At 45.2% G+C, this 22,165-nt stretch overlaps 1 protein-coding gene across 1 annotated transcript in view; it reads left to right on the top strand.

The window, feature by feature from the left end:
• The window catches only part of LOC137377281 (potassium voltage-gated channel subfamily KQT member 1), an 889,621-nt gene that overhangs the window by 331,071 nt on the left and 536,385 nt on the right, over positions 1 to 22,165 (top strand). The gene's annotated exons all lie outside the window — the stretch shown is intronic.

The raw sequence follows: 22,165 nt of genomic DNA, 5'->3' as shown, positions 1-22,165 counted from the left end.
TTTGGTTTTTACTGATAATGTAAGACACAGATGAGAAAAACAAATCCATGCATTCTAGTGACCAAGTTAGTAAAATATTGTTGTTACGGACAGATGGGAAGTGGTGTGAGTGACTTCCACTTTTCACCACTTAAATGACTGCAGATAGTGTTTTAAAAAGTGTTTTAGTCCCTGAGTGTTTTAAGGGTCAAATAAATGGACAACTGAAAAGTCTTCTCGTAGGTTAAAAAAGAAAGATAAATATTTATTTTTACACAATAACTGAAAAATATTCGTGACTTAACCCATTCATGCATTCACACACACACACACACACACACACACACACACACACACACACACACACACACACACACACACACACACACACACACACACACACACAAAAGGATAGAGTAGAATGTAACGTGCAATTAGAGTCCAATTGTTGTAAAATAATTTGTTGTGTTATGGAAAAAAGATCTTTAGAAGCTTTTCAGGAAGAAATTTTTTAGCAGTTCAGGCCTGAATGTTTGTTTTCTTGAAAAGGATGAAGTGTCGCAGGCTCCTTGTGGTTAAGCCTCAATCCGAAGTCAATGGTGGTAAATCCTGGTTCGCTTTTGCAGATGGGGAGTTCTAAAGTCACCTCTGCTGCAGTAGTTAAAAGATGTTGTCAGCAGGACTCCTGCTTAGCTGGAACTGTCTCATGGCTGTTCTGCCTGTGTTCTGCCTCCCTCTCCAGAGAGATACCTTTTAAGGTAGAAACTTGTCAGGTTGGGTGTCAGTCAGGTGACTAAGGGCTTTCTTCTCTGGGGTGAGTCATACAATGTCCCAGGATATAGGAACCATTGTTACATGATGGCATCTGAATGTGGTCCATTCTGATAGATAGGTGTTATTTCACACCTATTATTATGCCTTGACTTCAGAGTCAGTTGTCTGTAAAAGTCTTTGTTAGTTCCATTCCTACAGATAGGAGTTATTAGCATGGAATAGGCTGTTTTCCATTTCAGTTTGTTTTCCCAAAACTAATTAAGATTTGGAAAATGGGTTTTGTCTTCACAGACAAACATGCTTATTGACCGTACAGGAGGGATCACCTGACCACTACTCCATTTTGTCTGTGGCACAAATGTGTCCATTTTTTTGTAGTCAGTTCAACAGTTGACTTTTATTTCATAATTCCTCCGGAGCGTGACACAGTGATGAATCTCCAGGTGTTTTGGAAGCTAAGATTGCTGCCTAGCTTTTGTACTGTCACTGTAAGATTGTTGGCCTAATGGATTATCCTAAAAATTGTATTCAGAGTTCCTTACTATTACAGATTAAGAGCAAGGACAGTACCAATCTTAGAACACTTAGGAAACAATGCCAAAATATGTCCTTGAAATATTACAATCACATATAACTTGATTCTGCTTTTCATTAAAAGGAACAGTGCATCATTTGATCATTTAACATAATATGATTTGAACATCTGAGCCATGACCTAAACTGCAAAATGTATCAAAAGTATTTGGTAACAATGTAAACAAAGTAAACTATGGCATCTTATAAATAATATAACTATAAGGAAGATGGCTGTGGTTTTTGGAGGTCAATCATCTCAGTCCCAGGACATCATTGCAGGAGTTCCTCAGGGTAGTGTCCTAGGCCCAATCATCTTCAGCTGCTTCATCAATGACCTTCCCATGATCATAAGGTCAGAAGTGGGGATGTTCGCTGATGATTGCACAATGTTCAGCACCTTTCACGACTCCTCAGATACTGAAGCAGCCCATGTCCAGATGCAGCAAGACCTGGACAACATCCAGGCATGGGTTGATAAGTGGCAAGTAATATTCACGCCACACAAGTGCCAGGCAATGACCATCGCAAACAAGAGAGAATCTAACCATCTGCCCTTAATGTTCAATGGCATTACCATCGCTGAATGCCCTGCCATCAACATCCTGGGGGTTACCATTGAACAGAAACTAAACTGGACCAGCCACATAAATACTGTGGCTACAAGAGCATGTCAGAGGCTAGGAATTCTGTGGCTAGTAACTCACCTCTTTACCCCTCAATGCCTGTCCACCATCTACAAGGTACAAGTCAGGAGTGTGATGGAATACCCTCCACGTGCCTTGATGAATGCAGCTCCAACAACATTCAAGAAGCTCGACACCATCCAGGATAAAGCAGCCCGCTTGATTGTCAGCCCATCCACCACCTTCAACATTCACTCCCTTCACCACCAATGCACAGTGGCAGCAGTGTGACCATCTACAAGCTGCACTGCAGCAACTCACCAAGACTCCTTCGACAGCACCTTCCAATACCATGACCTCTGCCATCTAGAAGGACAAGCATAACAGATGCATGGAACACCGCCACCTGCAAGTTCCCTTCCAAACCACACACCATCCTGACTAGGAACTATATCGCCATTCCTTTACTGTCGCTAGGTCAAAATCCTGGAACTCCCTTCCTAACAGCACTGTGGGTGTACTTGCACCACATGGACTGCAGTGGTTCAAGAAGGCAGCTCACCACCACCTTCTCAAGGGCAATTAGGGATGGGCAATAAATGCTGGGCTAGCCAGTGACACCCACATCCCATGAATGTATTAAAAAAAAACATTAAATTATTTGTAATTAAACTTGATAGTCATAAAAATCAATGTTGGGCGATATTCGGGGCGGCACAGTGGCGCAGTGGTTAGCACCGCAGCCTCACAGCTCCAGGGACCCGGGTTCGATTCTGGGTACTGCCTGTGCGGAGTTTGCAAGTTCTCCCTGTGTCTGCGTGGGTTTCCTCCGGGTGCTCCGGTTTCCTCCCACATGCCAAAGACTTGCAGGTTGATAGGTAAATTGGCCATTATAAATTGCCCCTAGTATAGGTAGGTGGTAGGGAAATATATAGGGACGGGTGGGGATGTGATAGGAATATGGGATTAGTGTCGGATTAGTATGAATGGGTGGTTGATGGTCGGCACAGACTCGGTGGGCCGAAGGGCCTGTTTCAGTGCTGTATCTCTAAACTAAACTAAACTAAAGACAGAATAGAGGGAATATATGCAGGGTAATTACATTTGGGTTGTCCACTAGGCTGAGGAAGTCTGAGAGAATGAGGTAGATTGTCAACTTACCAGCTGGGTGTGAAACAGGTAATGTGGATAGAGTCCTGGAGTCATTTACAGCATAGAAGAAGGCCATTCAGACCATCAACATGCTGGCTCTCTGCAGAGTAATCCAGTTAGTCCCACTCACCTGCTTGAGCCCATAGCCCTGCAAGTTTATTTCCTTCAAATACCTATCCAATTTCCTTTTAAAATCATTGATTGTTTCTGCTTCTGCCACCCTTGTGGACAGCGAATTCCAAGTCATTAGTACTCGCTACATAAAAAAGTTCATCCTCACATCCACCCCTGCATCTCTTGCCCAAAACCTTCAATTGTGTCCCCTAGTCCTTGCACAATCAGTTCGGGGAACAGTTTTTCCTTGTGTAACTTATCTAAGCCTGTCATAATTTTGTACACCTCTATCAAATCTCCCCTCAATCTCCTTTGCTCCAAAAAGAACAACTGTAGATTTTCCAACCTAACCTTGTAACTAAAATCCCCCATCCCTGGAATCATTCTGGTAAATTTCCTCTGCACTCTCTCAAGGACCCTCACATCCTTCCTAAAGAATGGTGACCAGAACTGGACGCAGTACTGTAGTTGGGGCTTAACCAGAACTTTATAAAGGTTCAACATAACCTCCCTGCTTTTGTACTCTATGCCTCTATTTATGAAGCTCAAGATCCCATATGCTTTACTAACCACTCTCTCAATATGTCCTGCCACCTTTAAAGATCTATGCTCATGCACCCCAGGTCCCTCTCTTCCTGCACACTCTTTAGAACTGTGCCATTAAGTATATATTTTCTCACCCTATCCCTTCTGCCAAAATACATCACCTCACACTTGTCTATAATAAATTCCATCTGCCACTTGTCTACACATTCTGCTAGCCTAACTATGTCCTGTTGCAGGCATTCATATTAGCCTTACTGTTTGCCGCACCTCCAAGTTTAGTATCATCGGCAAATTTTGAACCTCTGTATTCCAAGATCCAAGACATTTCTCGATAGCAAAAAAAAGCAGTGGTTCCAGCATTGACTGTTGGGGAACACCACTGTCTGTCATCCTGTAGTCTGATAAACAACTATTTACCATGACTCACTGTTTTCTGTCTTTAAGCCAATTTTTTTATTCAATTGGATACTGACCCTCCTATTCCATAAGCCTCAATTTTGTTAACCAGCCTTTTATGTGGTGCTTTATCAAACACATTCTTAAAATCTATATAGACAACAACCATTGCTTTCCCTTCACTGTTACTTCATCAAAAAATTCAATTAGATTAGTCAAGCATGATTTGCCTTTTACAAATAGTGCTGCCTATTCACCTCTCCAAGTGCCAGTTGATTTTTTCCCCTTGATTATTGTTTCTAAAACCTCACCCACCAGTGATGTGAAACTGACTAACCTGTAGTTACTAGGAATGTCCTTACACCCTTTCTTGAATAAGACTGTCACATTTGCCACTCTCCAATCCTCTGGCACCTCTCCCTTATCTAGGAAAGATTGGAATATTATGGCAAGCCCTTCCACTATCCCCACCCCACTTCCCTTAACAACCTGGGATGCAAGCCATTTGGACCAGGTGACTTATCTACCCTAAGCATTGGCAACATTTCCAGTACCTCCTCCCTCTCAATTTTTACCCTATCCATTGTCTCTACTCTCTCCACTTCTACACAAGAACACCAGAAATAGGAGCAGGAGTAGACCATATGGTCCACCGAGCCTGCTCCACCATTCAATATGATCATGGCTGATCTTGGGCTTCAATTTCACTTTCTTGCCCACTTCCCATATCCCTTGATTCCCTGAAAGACCAAAAATGTATCTATCCCAGCCTTAAATGTATTCAATGATGGAGCATCCACAACCCTCTGGGGTAGGGAATTCCAAAGATTCACAACCCTTTGAGTGAAATAATCTCTCCTCATCTCAGTCCTGAATGATTGACCCCTTATCCTGAGACTGTGTCCCCGTGTTCTAGATTCCCTGACCAGTGGAAACAATCTCTCAGCTTCTACCGTATCAAGCCCTTTCAGAATCTTGTATGTCTCAATTAGATCACCTCTCATTCTTCTAAACTTCAGAGAATACAGGCCCAATTTACACAGCTTCTCATCATAGGACAACCCCCACATCCCAGGGACCAGTTTAGTAAATCTTTGCTGCACCGCTTCCAGTGCAAGTATATCCTTTCTTAAATGTGGAGACCAAAACTGTACACAGTATTTCAGGTGCGGTCTCACCAAAGCCCTGTACAATTTCAGTATTCTTGTACTCCAACCCCTTGCAATAAAGTCCAACATGCCATTTGCCTTCCTAATAGCCTGCTGCAACTGCATGTTAACTTTGTGCGCTCCTTGGACGAGTACCCCCAAGTCTCTCTCAACATCAACACTTACCAGTTTCACACCTTTTTAAAAAAAATTCTACTTTTCTATTTTTACAACCAAAGTAAACAACTTCACACTTCCCTACATTATACTCCATTTGCCATCTTGTCGCCCACTCACTTAACCTATCTATATCTCTTTGCAGCCTCTCTGTGTACTCCCCGCAGCTTACCTTTCCACTGAGCTTTGTATCATTAGCAAACTTAGATACATTACTCTTTGTCTCTTCATCCACGTCATTAATATAGAATGTAAATAGCTGAGGCCCCAGCACTGATCCTTGTGGCACCCCACTATTCACTGCCTTCCAACTTGAAAATGTCCTAAACTTTTTTGTGGCACCTTATCAAATGCCTTTTGGAACTCCAGGTATACTACATCTACTGGTTCCCTTTATCTACCCTACTAGCTACATCCTCAAAAAACTCTAATAAATTTGTCAAACAGGATCTCCCTTTTCGTAAAACCATGCTGACTTGTTTTAATCATACTATGCTTTTCCAAGTGCAATGTTAAGATTTCTTTAATAATAGTTTCCAGCACCTTCCCAAATACTGATGTTAGGCTAACTGGCCTGTAGTCCCTATTTTCTCTCTACCTCCTTTCTTGAAAAGCAGTGTGACATTTGCCAACTTCCAATCTGACGCGACTATTCCTGAATCTAAGGAATTCTGTAAAATCATAGCCAGCGCATCCACTATCTCTGGAGCTATCTCTTTTAGAACTTTAGGGTGTAAGCCATCTGGTCCCGGGGACATGTCAGATTTTAGTCCCTCAAGTTTCTCCAATACTTTTTCTCGGCTGATATCAAATTCCTTAATTTCCTCACTCTTTTTAGCCCCTAGGTTACTGCCTATTTCTGGTATGGAACTTGTGTCTTTTACTGTGAAGGCAGACACAAAATATTTGTTCTGCCATTTCCTCATTCTCCATGATGATTTCTCCTGTCTCTGCCTTGAAGGGACAAACGTTTACTTCAGCTACTCTCTTCCTTTTTATGTACATATAAAAACTCTTACAATCGGTTTTTATATTGCTGGCTAGTTTACTTTCCTATTCTATTTCTTCCCTTTCTACCAATATTTTGTCAGGTTCCTCTTCCTTAGTAAACACACAGACAAAGTACTCATTAAATATTCTAGCCTTGCCCTACACCTCTTAGCATATATTACCCTCTTTGTCCCTAATAGGCCCCACTCCACATGTTACTACCTGATTATTTTCATGTCGGTAGAAGATTTTTGGGTTCCCTTTTATGTTGACTTCTATTCTCATTCTCTTTTTGCCAGTCTTATTTTTCTCTTCACTTCCCCTCTCAACTTATTGTGTTTGGGCTAGATCTCATTTGAAGAATTTACCTGACATACATCATACCCCCTCTTTTTTTGTTTCATCATAATCTCTATTTCCCTTGTCATCCAAGGAGCCCTGTTTTTGGAAGCGCTACCTTTCACCCTTGTTGGAATATACATAGCCTGTACCTGAAGCATCTCTTCCTTAAAGATTACCCATTGTTCTGCTACAGTTTTTCCTGTCAGTCTTTAGTTCCATTTGACCCTGGCTAGATCCCTTATCGCATTGAAATTAGCCCTCTTCCAATCTAGATGTTCTACCTTATTTCATTCTTTGCTTTTCTGCATTAGTGTCTAAATCTTATGATATGATGGATCACTCTTACCTAAGTGTTCCCCCACAGACACTTGGTCCACTTGGCCCCCTCATTTCCCAGCACCAGATCCAGCAATGCCTCCTTTCTAGTTTGGCCGAGAACATACTGATGAAGGAAGTTCTCCTGAGCACAACTTCTTCCCCCTTCTTTCCCTTTACTCTAACATTATCACAATCGATATTTGGGTAATTAAAGTCCCCACTATCACCACTTTATTGTTCTTGTACATCTCTGTGATTTCCCTGCAGATTTGTTCCTCTATCTGTCTCTCACTATTTGGAGGCCGATAGAATATCTCCAGTAGTGTGATCATACCCTTTTCACTTCTCAATTCTAATCAAATAGATTCTGTTCTTGCAGCCGGATGGGCCGGCTGTTACTGAAGTTGCCTGATTTGCATTGCCATAGAAATGAAAATTTTGTAGTTTCTACAATGGGCAGCTGATCTTCAGCACTAGTTCTATACACCAGCAAAAATTTAAAATTTACCTTAATATAAGTGCGCCCACCATACAGAAATACCTCGAGAACATCAGGACATAAATTTCTCTACCATCAAAGGGTGATATTTCATTTCTGTGCTGTGTATAATGAAATCATAGACCTGCTTATAAACAATACATTTACCAATTGATGCAGAGGAAATATCCCTCTTGTATGATGCTCCATAGAGTGATGAAAGATATTTATACTCTTTGAAGCTGTGGAAAGGAAACAAAATGTGGAAGTAAATGGAAAATGGAAAATTGATCTAATCAGTCCGATCATGTGAACCTTTTTTGTGAGCTCTAGATTTGGGTTGTGGTCCGCAATTGTGCATGTCCCTGAAATGAAGCAGGGGAGTCTACTGGGCTGATTTTCTAGGAATGAAAGTTCTGCGCAGAGGAACAGGGCAGTGTCTCATTCCATGTTACCCAGTCAGCATGTTGTTTGGGAAACAAATACTGTGAAGTCAAGGAAGTTTTTATTATTATCTAGGTCAGTTGCACATAATGGAAGTGACTCCTATTTGTATATTTTAAGGAAACTAATAAATATATATTTTTTAATGAGCCTAGGAGTTATGCTGTGTGATACTAGCATACAAACACTGATTGCATTCCCATGAAACTTCTTCAGTTTAAATTAACACCTCTGTTCCCTGGTAAAACGATGAACAGTTTAATGCATTAAGCGTTTGGATGTTGATTTCACTCCGTGCCATTTATTTCTAGGTTAAAGTTTCACGGCAGTGGACTATTTTATCAGGTATTCCAAAGGAATCTTCCAGAATGAACAGTCTCAGAAAGTCCTAGTTTATCTCCTTGAGGCTAGTTAATGTTGCATTTATTTGCTCTAGTCTTGCAATCACATTGTAAGATACGTAAACTGACTTATATCTACATTATTCGTGGCTGTTAACATTTCGTAGATTTAGGTCATGCCATTTTTCTGCCTTATTTTCTATAATGAAAAAACTGATGAGCTCCACACTTTGAAGCCATAAGCCCACAAATTCAGATTTTGGGTATGAAGGAGAGATGCCTGGCACTGCTTATCCCTTACATGGGTATGGTGTTTAGTGTGGGAGGTCTACAGATCAAATTTCCCATCCTAGTTTGCTTCCAATTGATTGTTGGGATAAAATTTCTAAACACTAGTGAAACAGAAATGGATTAGGAATATACCATGCTAAACCATTAGTAAAATGGCCTAAGAAAGCTTATGAAAGTAGATAGATCATCACTGATAATGGTGCAGTTTCATTAAGATGTAAAATTTGAACAGACCATTGTGTGTCCATTGTGTATAATGAACCTGGAATGCAGTCAATTAGAGTGTATGCTTGCGTGTAGCTAATCTTTCTGTTATTGCATTAATGAGAATCACAAAACCTCAAGTGGCCTTATTTGTAGCATACCTACCATACAACTATGTACTTCATAAACTTTGCTGTGAAAGTTTTAACTAAGTGTGGGATATGAGAGGCTTAATCTAAGGGAACAGCATTAGTGTATTGGGGCTGGCAGTGTCTCACCTCTTGATAAATATGAGGAATATTGCATCTGATACTTGACCAACCATCCAATTGAGGAAGGCAGCATTGACTCCAGAAGCAATGGGAGGCGAAGTCAATGTGAAAACAGAGAAGAGCTGCTTAGTTTGAGCTAGAAGACAATAGACAAGGGAGAAGAATAGAGAGAGAAAAAATGGGAGTGGAGGAAAATGGGCAAAAGGTTGCTGGAATAGAATGACTAAGGCAATAACCATGACAGATTGGGTGGAGGCGTGGTGAAGAGAATATATAAAGCAAGGGAAAACAGACGAGGTGTGGACATGGATTGAAGAAAGTGGCCACTGGCAAGTATAAATAGGATGAAATAAGCAAGGGGGTAGAGATTACAGAAGGAAGAAACTGGTTGCAAACATCATCAAACTTAGTCATAACTGAGATAATTTGTCAGCACAATTTAACTGCAGTTGATATTAACCCAACCCCAAATATGCATGGTTTTATGATTGCAAATAAATGGTGTGAACTTTTTGCTGTCTTCTTCATAAAAAGGTAACTGAAAAACTCATATATAACAATGACCATCATTGTTGGGGTTGTAGTACTTCAGGCGACTGTGAAATTGAGGATATTTTGTAATATTTTGAATGTACACAACTTTACTATTTTCTCTGACTTTTTTCTATCTTTCTCTGTCTGTGACACCTCCATCTGTAATCTCTCTCCCAATTCTGCAAGTATACAGGAAAAGCAAAGATGCTGAAAACAATTGGTAAGTTATTGGTTGATGTGCACTGTTTTAGAAATGCTTGTGTTTCCTTTTAAACCTGGACTTTTCAGTGATGTGAGTAATGCTGAGTGACATCGCTTGTAACTATTTTCTTGGTGATTAGCTTAGAATAGAGCTCTAGAAACCTGCAAATTTTAATAGCAGAACTGAGTAAAGCACGCTAAGCATGCTTTGATTCCTAAATGAATTTCAAAAGCAAAGTGTTGTGTGTGATTTTTGTGTGTTGTCGTTGAGTGCAAATATTGACTGCAGTGAAGGGCTACGACAAGGAGGTATTATTTGTGGCAGGGGATGTGTTACAGAACTTAGAGTGTATTCTACTCAAAGTTGGAGGGGGCATCATTTAGCTAGTATGTACAGCTGAACACTGAAGTCAATATTTGTGATATTGCAATATTTGCTTAGTTTCTTTTAGAAAGAGGAAATAGTCCACCTCCTCATTTACTGTAGACTTCTGTCCAGTTGTTATCAACCCCCTTTTGTCAATGGTCACTTTTAAATGGCCCAACTCCCATTTAAACCCTGGAGCCATCCCAAAGGTAGGCACATGGTCTCTGATGATATGGAGGAGCTATGTTCCTGTTCTCTGAATTTTCATGGCTGCCTCACTTGATAAATTGCATTTAACTTAATAAAAATACCTTGATGCCTCAAATGCGATTGTATCATTTCTTTGGGAGAAGCATGGAACACCGAAATGTGATAGACAACACCATGTAGTGAATGTGATTTCAAAGAGGATTTTCCCATACCCTACTAATATTGGTCACCAGAGACAGACATCAGTGAGCCATCACTTCTTCTCTGCCCCGTCCCTTTGGTTAGTTGACTTTGCAAGAGCTTGTAGATCATGTCTCACTACCAGGACGTTTTTGAAGACTGGTCCTCCTTTCTCCCGGCTGTTCTTACTCTACGAAATGGTATTTCCCTCCCCTCCCATCAAACTGGTGTCACTCGGAAACTTGCAAGTTTGGTCACTAAATCCACCATCATCCCACTGTTTCGTGTCACTTGCCAAAAATTATTTCCCACATGTGACTTTTCCTCAATCAGTTGCATGCAAGATTTTGTTCCAAGGACAATGTATATATAATTATTAAAAATTTAAGGCATTATATATTGTATATGTATGGAAAATGGGTTCAACCTGTTCAACCACAAGGAAAAGCTCCCATGTACTGATAATTGTTTCTTGCTTTACCTCTTTCCTTTATGCTGTCTCATTTCAAATTCTATAATGATAAGAGTCGAATGGATTGAAGTGCAAAAAAAACATTTCCTTCTGGGCAGGTATGAAGAAACTAGTTTTATTATTTCATCTTTAAGTAATGCTGTCTTTTTTTCTTTTTGTCTTATCTTTTCCTATTCTCTGGTTCCGTCTCTGGCTGGTGACCAAGTTCGCCAGCAATCTTGGGCTTCCTTTGCTCCGCTCTATTCCTTCAGCTTTCCATCTCCTCAAGGTAATGACTGAGTTGGTGAAATAATTTGATTTGACTCTGACAGAAAATCAAACCTTCACTGATTCTCGTTCGCCACAAATATTCCCACACCCTGACTAGTTGAGAAATATCTAGCTTGTAACTGGCGTCGTGGAACCAAGATTCAACTGCATACATGGCACAAGTTATTAAGGTCAACCATTTTGGTGACTGTGTGCTGAGTACTGGTTCTCCCCTAAATTAGTGGGTAACAATAATTTTCGCTGTCCAAATTTGTCTTGCAGGCAGCGCCTGTGAATTATGAATCTAATAATGAATTCTGCTGGTTTACAAATGTGGATCAGTGGGAGATTGAAGATAATTAGACTAATCTGGGATTCTGTTATGAGGTCCCTATTCATTTGTTTAGAAGTAAAAACTGATGCTTTTATAGCACAGTATCACATTTTGTCAAAACATCCAATGTGTTTAGAGAATGAATTACTGTTGTTTCGTAGGTAAATTTGGCCTTCATTCAGCACTAGCAGCTTGATGAGTTAATTAGTTCATCCATTTTTTTCTCTGTTGGATTGACTAAAGGAGGAAGGCCAGCCGAAACACTGAGAGAACTTCCTGCTCTTTTTCAAATAGTTACATGGGATCTTTTGTGTCCACCTGAACCAGCAGAACAGACAGAGGAGACCTTAGTTTACCATCGCGTCTATGAAATAGCATCTCTCGCAGTATGATACTGCACTGGAGTGAAATCCCGGAGAGGAGCTTAATCCCACAGCCTTCCGACTAAGGGGCTACAAACTGAAGCCTTGGGCCGGAATTTTATGCCCTCCCCAAAGAGTAGGCTGGTTGCGGGAGCGTAAAATGGAGTGTGAGGCTCCAGGGGCCATTCCAAATCCCCTCCCATCTCACCGCCATTTTACGCAGGGCGGAGGCGGCGAGAAACGGTTCGCCTGCCCCAGGCCAATCAAGGCCCTTGAGTGGCCAGTTAACAGCCACTTAAGGGGCTCCACCCGCTACCAGGGGGATCTTACCATTGGTAGGAGGGCGGCCCGGGCCTGAGAAAAGCCGCCTGTAAAAAGTAGGCGGCTTTCTGACAGCCTGGGTGGGGGCTCTCCTGATCAGACACCATGTGCCCGATGGAGGGCTGCCCCCAATGCCCCAACCACCCCCAACGCACAACATGCACCTGCAACCCACCCCAGTCAAGCCCCACCTTGCTTCGCTGGGGCCTGACCGATCACCCCCATGCGAGGCCCCAAAAACTTACCTTTTTTCTGTCCTCTCAGTCATCTTGATCTTGAAGCTGGGTTGCAGTCCCAGCAGTGGCCAGCGCTCCCGGTGATGCTGCTGAGACTAAGAGCTGCCGGCCCGCTGATTGTCTGGAGGCTCCATTAGGTGGGACTTCCTGCTTCAATGAGGTGAAAGTCCCGCCTAAGACTAATTAAGGGCCTGGGGACCGTAAAATCCAGTCTGGATCCCCAGGCCCGGCGGAGGTGGGATCGCCACCGACTTTTCGGTTAGTGGACGGCTCCCGCCTGACAATTGCTAAATTCCGGCCCAAGTTGACAGAAATTTTGTCAAATATCATAATTGGTAAATTATGCTAAATCTATGGCGTTCATGCTATTGGCCACTTACACTGAAAATTCCTGAGAATCTCAATAACTTACGTTGGAACGTCAAAGCAAGCAGAAATCAGCATAAACAATTATGGATCCCGAGAAAGTGCAGAACCTCAACCACATTTCCTCTTTTAGTTCCTCTCTATGTATGAAAATTAAAGTTTGAATCCATCGGATCTACCTTCATGCACAATAGGCATGGCATGTTTAAGAAAATGCATTTGTGGGATCTTTTCAGAGTTTAATGTACCTCACATTCGAAGGGCTGGATTTTATAGGCAAGATGCTGGCCCTGCCTATGGGACCGGAAAGGGGTGCAAGGCATGTCGGGGGCAGGTGCGGCTGGCCTCACACCATCCAGAGGTGGCCAGGTGTTAAGGTCAATGAGGTGTGCAACCAGACCAATGGCATGGTCGGAGTCGGGTCCGGAGGCAGAGAGTGTGGCATCAGCTGATGCCTCTGCAGGTGCTGGTGCCCTTTTTAAAGGACTGCCAGCCCTCCAGTTAATTTTGCAGTCTGTAGGCCTGGGTGAGGATGAGGTCATAAAGGAAACAGAGAGATGGCTGAGAGTAGACCCCGGGCGGCCCCACATTTCCCTGATGTCTCTCTCCAGGTACTGCTACAGGCTGTCGGGGAGAAAAGGCACATTCTATTCCCGAGGGACAGGAGGAGCAGACCTGGCAGCCTAACCAAACAGAAGTGTTTCAGATAGCAGAGGAGGTCAGTGGTCATGGGTTAATGCCAAGGACATGGATCCTGCGCTGCAAGTGGCTCAATGACCTCATCCAGGCAGCAAAAGTGAGCACCTCTTAATGCCTTCATCCTTTTGGGCCTTCCATCCTGTGAACCAGGAGAGGGAGTGCCCACCCAGACGTAGGCAAAGGGTTATGGAATGCAAGACAACTGACAGTGGCATGGTAAGGTGGCCCTGAAAGGAGGCCCCTTGCTAGGGCGCAATCTCATGAGGTCACTGGAAAGGGGCCGCATGCAGGAGGAATCTCTGCACCCCCTTCAATGGCAGCTGGACTGCCACCTGCCAATGTGTTGGGATTGTTCTCGCTGGGGGATCAACAGCTTCCTTTACTCTGTCTGCAGGAGTATAGCTCGCAATCAAAGAAAGCGGGCCAAGACTGGCGCTGGGCTGCCCGTTCTCCAGATCTTAATCCCGATGGAGGAGGAGGCTGGACCACAAAACGGCTGGAGCATTGCGGATGGAGAGGCAGGGCACCTTCCCAAGACAGAGTAAAGTCGCTATGGGGCACAAGGCTGCATCTGCAGCGATGGAGCCATGCTGCTCATCAGGTATCCTGTGCCCACAGGTGTCTCCAACATAGGGATGTGTGCTACGTTGGGAGGGGAGGCCTTTGACATGTTGTCTCATGCAGGTCAAGTGGTGGCTACTCAAACAGCCTCCGAGGCTGAGAGGGAGCCTGCCACCTCTGAGGGGAGGCTGGTGCCTCAGAGGGTCCATCATCACCTCACATCTCTGCACCCTCCACCAGCGCAGATACTCACAGCACGGTGGGTTTGCATTTGTGGTTAGATCTGGACACACAACCTGGTGAGCACAGTACTGACGCACCCGAGCAGCTCACGGAGGTTGTGACAGCCCAGCCATTGACAGTCGGAGAACTGTGGAAGGCCAGACCCAAGCTGAGCCCCTAGCTCATGACGTGCCACTACATGTCAGTAGGCAACTCACCACCACCTTCTCAAGGGCAATTAGGGATGGGCAATAAATGCTGGCCTAGCCAGCGACGCTCACATCCCACAAATGAATAAAAAAAAGTAGCATCACGAGAAATATTTCAGCAGCAGCAGCATCTGAAAGAGATGCCAGAGGAAATGCATGCCCAAGCATGGATGATGGAGGAGCCATGAGCTCAGCATTGTCTCTGATTGGTGCAAGAGTGACGTCCACCATTGAGAGATTGGCGGCTCTGATGGAGAGCTCTCAGTGTCTGCAGGACACTCGTGCAGACCTGCATACCCTCATCTTGATTCATATTTTCGTCATCACTAAGACTGCCTATTTCCACCTCTGTAACATCGCCCAACTTCACCTCAGCTCATCTGGTGCTGAAACCCTCATTCATGCCGTTGTTACTTCTAGATTGACTATTCCAAACACTCCAGGCTGGTCTCCTAAATTCTACTCTGCGGAAACTTGAGGTTATCCAAACTCTGCTGCTCATGTCTTAACTTGCGCCACGTCCCATTTACCCATCACCCCTGTGCTCGCTGACCTACATTGGCTCCCGGTCAAGCAAGGTCTTGATTTTAAAATGCCCAGCCTAGTTTTCAAGTCCCTCCATGGCCTCGCCCCATCCTATCTCTATAGTCTCCTGCAGCTCCACAACCTGTGGAGATATCTGCGCTCCTCCAATTTTGGCCTGTTGTGCAACCCTGCTTTTAATCACTCCATCACTGGTGGCCACACCTTCAGTTGCCTGGGCCTCAAGCTTTGGAATACCCTCCCTACACCTCTCCACCTTGCTTTCCTCCTTTAAGGCACTCCTTAAAAGCTATCTCTTGACCAAGCTTTTGATCATTTGACCTCATACCTCCTTTTGTTTTATAATGCCCCTGTGAAGTGCTTTAGGATGTATTATTGCATTAAAGGTACTATATTAATATATGTTGTTGTTGTACGGGCACAAGGCAGCGTTGGCAAGGCAAGAGGGAAACAGGGGACATGGAATCATAGCCAGGTCCTCTGCACCCTCAAGTCAGCAGGGAGGTTGCCTCCTGCAGCTGGGGGCTCCTCTCAGGGTGCTCCTGGTGCGGGCAGCTGCTCCTCTGCCCCTCTGCCAGTGTCGCCAGATCCTCCTTCATCCCTGCTGACAGAGGGTGGTACTGTTTCTGTGCAGGAGGCTCTCAGCATGAAGGGGCCCTCCAGGACTAAGGCATTCAGAGGACGACTGCCAAAGTCATCCCTAGCCAAGAGCAGCAAGGTCAGCAGCCTGCCTCCAAATCAGTTGACAGTGCAAGGGGAGCACCTAGTAGGAATACACTCAAGAGTATAATGAAGAACATAAATTCACAGATTATCACAGATGATTGTGTCCTTCACATGCACAGGTCGAGTCTTGTTGTCAGTGCAAATAAATCATTACTCTAAAGCATAAACGTCCTTCCTCCTCTTCTGTCAGGCCTTTGGCCCTTCGCTGCAACCCAGCCTCTGTGAAGAGGCTTGAGGTGAAACAACATGCTGTGACAGGTCAGTTCTGGAGCCTGGCCAGCTCAGTGCTGCGCAAATGTTTACTGAGTGAGTGCCTCCTGAAGTAGGGAAGGAAGGACGGCAACAACATGGCAGCATAAAGGTAAGTTTTTATTGGTTAAAGTACAACTCGCAGTAATCAAAGGCAAAATGAATGTATAAGGGCATTGCGAGCCTCCCTTGCACATAACTCATGGCCACTCCCATGTTGTCCTTCATCTGGCGCGACTTGCCCATCTTCCCCCTCCGCATCCTCATCGTCCGAGGAGACAGTCCACTCCTCGCTTTCCTCATTGCTCATTAGCAACACCACCCCCCACCTACGCCCCCCCTCCCACTGCCCCCACCACCCCGGAGGGCCAGGTTATGCAGCGTACAGCAGACCACGACAATATGAGACACTTGCAGGGACATACTGAAGGCCTCCACCAGACCAATCTAGGCACCTGAATCTCATGTTGGATAGACCTATGCCCTGCTCTATGGTCGCTCGCATTGTCTCTTGGCAGACGTTGTACCTCTGCTCTGCATCTGTGTGTGGTTTCCTTACAGATGCCAGTAGCCACATCCTCAGTGGGTAACCCTTGTCTCCAAGGATCCATCCCTGAAGATGGGAAGGAGGCCAGAAAAGCTCTGGCACCTGGGACTGCCTCAAAATGTAGGCATTTTGGCAACTTCCCAGGAAGCGAGCACAGATCTGTCGGATCCATTTACGGTGGTTGCAGACCAGTTGTACATTGGAGTGGAAGCCCTTCCTGTTGATGAAGGCCTCTGGCTGGTGTTCAGGAGCCTAAATGACCACATCCGTGCAGTCTATGATGCCCTGCACCAGGAGGATCCACCTTCAGCAACACTGGCACTGGATTCTCACCAAGCCCCCTGGGGTACAGCCCCTCCTGCATCATAGCGGGAGGGAAGAAGTCATCGTTGGCACTGCCTCTTGGACATCTGGAGGTAGTTGAGCCTTGACCTGTAGATCCTCTCTGGAGGACACCACCTTCTGCGTGGGGCAGCTCCCTCTCTCTCTCTCTCTCTCTCTCCTCTACTCATTTCTCCACCATCTGGAGGCTGCTGCTGACCCTCCTGTAATCTCACAGGTCGTTGCCATGCCGCTGCAGATGCCTGGCCCTCTGCTGCACCTCCTCTTCAACGGGGTCCTCAAAGCCTGGATGAAGAGGCCCATGATAGGTGGCCTCTCCCTAAATATTAACTCCCAGCAGCTCCCCCCCTTCTTGCCCCCACTTGTGAGCTTTGCTGAGGTGGTACTTACCCATTGCCCCCCTTGCAATGGCCCTCCTGCAGCTCAGATACCCTTGCCCTCAATCCTCATACAATGCGCGATGCCCTCCCTTTGCCTCCCTGCTTGGTAGTCGATGGTTTCCCTCCTGATGGCCTCCCCTAGCAGCCAGCCAGGCTTTCCTGCCTCCATTTCGCCTCCTTGAAGGAGGTGAGCTTCTGAAGCCCCGTGAAACCCATGCTCTGCTTATAAAATTCTATCCCAATCATAAAATTGCTTTTAATTGGCCTCTTAACTATCTTAATTTCTGCCTGCCGCAATGCCATTGGAACTTTGCCCTCCATCTCTGCCATCATCAGTAAAATCGGGATGGGACGTCATGACGTGGGACTTCCTGTCTGTGTCCCATCCTGATTTTATATCCTCCCTGCCTCCGTTCCCGTCCCTGGGTCCACTTAAAATTCGGCCAAGAGATTCATAATATATAATAAAAGCAAAATACTGCGGATGCTGGAAATCTGAAATAAAAACAAGAAGTGCTGGAACCACTCAGCAGGTCTGGCAGCATCTGTGGAAAGATAAGCAGAGTTAACGTTTCGGGTCAGTGACCCTCTTGTTTTTATTCCATAATATATAATGTAGGTCTCAGTGGGATGTAATAATTTTAAAAGTTGTTTTTAAAAAAAAAGTCAGATTAATACAACAGAAATAGAGGCTGGGATTTTACAGGCCTCCCTGAGGCATGATTGAAGGCGGGGGCATGGAGTATCGCGATGGGTGGTCGGGGTGGTGGTGGGCGGAGAGCCAGTCGCCTCCCCGTTGCCCAGTGATCTTCCTAAGGGTGGGATAGGCAGGCAATGGCCTTCCCGCCCAAAGGCCCATTGAGACCCTTAAGTGGCCTATTAACGGCCAATTAAAGGCCTTCCTGCCACCACTGGGATCTTACCAGCGGCAGGGAGGGGCCTCTGCCGTGCGGGGAGGACACCTTGTAAAATGTGGGGAGGGGTTCCTCCTCCGTGGGCTATTTGTGGCCCATGGAGGAACCCCACCAGGGGCAACTTTACCCCCTGGAACCCTCTCCCCCTGGACTGAATGATCACTCCCCCACCACCCCACATCAGGGCCTTCCGGACTGGCCCCAGTGATTCCGTCTCACCTATCTCTGTTGCGGGGTTCTACCGCTGATCCTGGTTCCGAGGTCTCTGCAGTACCGGTAGTGACCACCGCTCCCAGTGGCGCTGCCGATACTGCTGAGCTGTCGGCCCTCTGACAAGTCTTCAAAGGAACAGGGATCCTGCCTCCTAAAACTTTGAATCAAAAAGACTGGAGGATTGCTCTGGTGGTGCGGGAGGGTGGGGGGCAGGGGGCGGCATGAATATGCAGAGGCAGGGTTTCCCCAGCCTTTTTGGCCAGCCACTGGCAGCCCCGCCTCCAGCACAAAATCCAGATCATAACTTCAGGTTCTGCTGTGCCTAAAATTTTAGATTTAAATTTACGCCCATTTAGAATTGGTGTAATGCAGAGAAAGCTGCATTCTTTGGTCTTTTGCATGACAGGGCAGAGCTATGTGAACAAGCAGCCAAGGGATTCAGTGGAGATTTCCCTTTAATATCGGTATAGCAGTTCGAGGAAACTAGGTGCAGCAAAAAGCCAATGCAAGTTACTTGTGCCCAGCATCTTCTGAAACTTTTGCGCCAAAGATCAGCATTACGCGATATGAACACTGTTATTTTGCCACAAATTTTCAGGATATTCCAGGCCTCAAATTTTATCTGCGATGGGCGAGGGTGGGAGGTGGGGGGTGATGGGGTGGTAGGGGCATGGAAATGGCTAGGATGTATAATCAAAAGAAAGGGACTGGGCTAATACAGATTTATTCAGAAGCGTTTTACTGGGCTATTCTGAAATCCATAAATGGATAGCTTTAGGTGCTCATTGATGAATCCTCCTCTTTGCATATGTAATTTTTAACACTGACTGATATTACCTGGTAAGGCCAGAGTGACTCAAGAAATATCTAATAACAGATGGTTGGCATTTATTTATTGATACAGCACTGAAACAGGCCCTTCCGCCCACTGAGTCTGTGCTGACCATCAACCACCCATTTATATTAATCCTACATTAATCCCATATTCCCGACCGTATCCCCTCAATTCCCTTACCACCTACACTAGGGGTAATTTACAATGACCAATTTACCTATCAGCTTGCAAGTCTTTGGCTGTGGGAGGAAACCAGAGCACCTGGTGGAAACCCACGCAGTCACAGGGAGAACTTGCAAACTCTGCACAGGCAGTACCCAGAACTGAACCCGGGTCGCTGAAGCTGTGAGGCTGCAGTGCTAACCATTCCGCCACCCTGAACTACATTGGGTCGATATCCAACCTTGTTGTACTCATTTTTATAAGTACAAAACGAGCGTAACACGATCTCATCTCGATGACCAAAGTCCTGCACCCCAAGCAACCTGATGGACATCCAGCCTGATATTAGAGAGCTGCCTGTGGAGGCACAGACGCTAGCAGTTTTAGATGAGTTCCAAGGCCCAATTTTGGATTCCCAGTCTGGCGAGGATTATGGATTCGTTGACCCCTTTACCCCTAAAATAGGACATCGATGAGGTTCTACCCTTGTAACTTCTTAACAGAAAGTTTCAGGAAGAATATTTATTTTGTTTTTAAACTACAAAACTATCTCACTTCTGTGCATGATGACCTACATTGATCACGATTCCAGCAATGCCTCAATTTTAAAATTCTCATCCTGGTTTTTAAATTGCTCCATGACCTTGCCTGATCCTATCACTGTAACCTCCTCCAATCCTACAGCCCTCAGAGATAAGAACATAAACAATAGGAGCAACAGTAAACTATCAGCTCCTCGACTTGCTCCGCCATTCAATACGATCATAGTTGATCTTCTACCTAAACTCCACCTTCCCACACTATCCCCATATCCCTTAATTTCCTTAATATCCAAAAAATCTATCAATCTCTTTTGAATATGTTCAATGACTGACCATCTGAAACCCTCTGGCAGAGAGAATTCGAAAGATCCATAACCCTTTGGGCTGGAGTTTATTCCAGCGATGGACCAGAAGACAGTGGTGGTTGGGGGTGGGGAGGTTGTTGACCCCACCTTAGCCTCGTTTCGGATCCCTGGCCGAATTCCACGCCGTGCAGCCAATTAACTGCCCAACATCAGGGTCCCCGTCCCTTTAAGGACAGGGACTCTGCCCCCAAGAGTTGCAGCCAATCAGAGGGCCAGCAGCTCAGCAGTACTAGTGGCGCCATGGGGAGCGGTGGCCACTGCCGGTACTGCAGATAGCTCACAACCAGGAGCGTCGCTGGAGTCCTAATCTCAGATAAGTGAAGCAGGCTCGCTGGGGCCAGTCCGGCAGGCAGAGGGGTGGCCTTTCCACCAGGGGCCCTCCATGAGCCAAAGATTGCCCACGCAGGTGAGCCACAGCCCTAGCCCACAGGGAGCCACTTGTATTACGGGGCGTCTCCACACAAGGCAGTGGCCCCCCATCCCACCACTAGTAAAATGCCAATGGTAGCATGAAGAGGCCCTTAAGTAGGCATTAATTGGCCATTTAAGGTCCCAATTAGCTTCTGGGTGGGAAGGCCATTTATGGCCTCCCCGCCCCTGACAAAATTGAATTACATCGGGAAAGCGACAGGCACTCCACCTCCACCTTCCCTCACTATTTTACAGACCCACACCACCAACCCCCCAGCCTCCCAGCCAGTCCCTAGAGGGCTGATAAAATCCAGCCATTTGAATGAAGAAATTTCTCCTTGTCTCAGTCCTAAATAGCTGACCCCTTATTCTAAGACTGTGATCCCTAGTACTAGACTCCCCAGCCAGGGCAACATCCTTTCAGCATCTATTCTATAAAGTCCATTAAGAATTTTATTTGTTTGAATGCTAGCACCTCTTATTTTTCTAATTTCGAGGGAATATATTCTCAGTCTACTCAATCTCTCCTCATGAGACAATCCCTTCAAGTCAGTAATCAGTCTAGTAAATGTTTGTTGCACAGCCTCCAAGGCCAGTATGTCTTTCCTTGGGTAAGGGGACCAAAAATGTACATGATACTCCAGGTGTGGTCTCACCAAGGCCCTATACAATTGCAGTAAGACTTCATCACTCTGATACTCTAATATCTTTGTAATAAAGGCTAACATACCATATTTCTTTCCTAAGTGCTTGCTGTACCTGCATGTTAACTTTATGATTCTTGTACAAGGACACACAGTTCCCTTTGAATACCAGCATTGCTCAACCTCTCTCCATTTAAAACCATACTCTGCTTTTCTATTTATCTTCCCAAAGTGGATAACATTATGCTTCCCACATTATATTCCACATGCCATGTTTTTGCCCACTCATTCAACCTGTCTATATATCTCTGCGCTCATCCAATTATGGCCTCGTGCTCATCCTCGATTTTAATCGCTCAACCATTGGGGGCCATGCCATAAAGCTGCCTAGGTCCTAAGCTCTGGAATTCTCTGCCTTGCTTCAGGATGCCAATGATGTGCCCTATAATGCTCCTGTGGAAGCATGGCTTTCATTGTAGGCATACTGTGCATGTGTGTGAGTTACAGATTGCAGTGAAGAGTTGTGATAACATCTGTCACATAGTAGCCAACCTTTGACTTGACGCGTTGGGTCAAATATAGGTGGCACAGAGGACTGCCACAG

Source organism: Heterodontus francisci, chromosome 14 (genome assembly GCF_036365525.1).
Source record: "Heterodontus francisci isolate sHetFra1 chromosome 14, sHetFra1.hap1, whole genome shotgun sequence".
In the NCBI taxonomy this organism is placed as follows: domain Eukaryota; kingdom Metazoa; phylum Chordata; class Chondrichthyes; order Heterodontiformes; family Heterodontidae; genus Heterodontus; species Heterodontus francisci.
The sequence above is the reverse complement of the archived record's forward strand: the minus strand, read 5'-3'. Positions and strand labels throughout refer to the sequence as shown.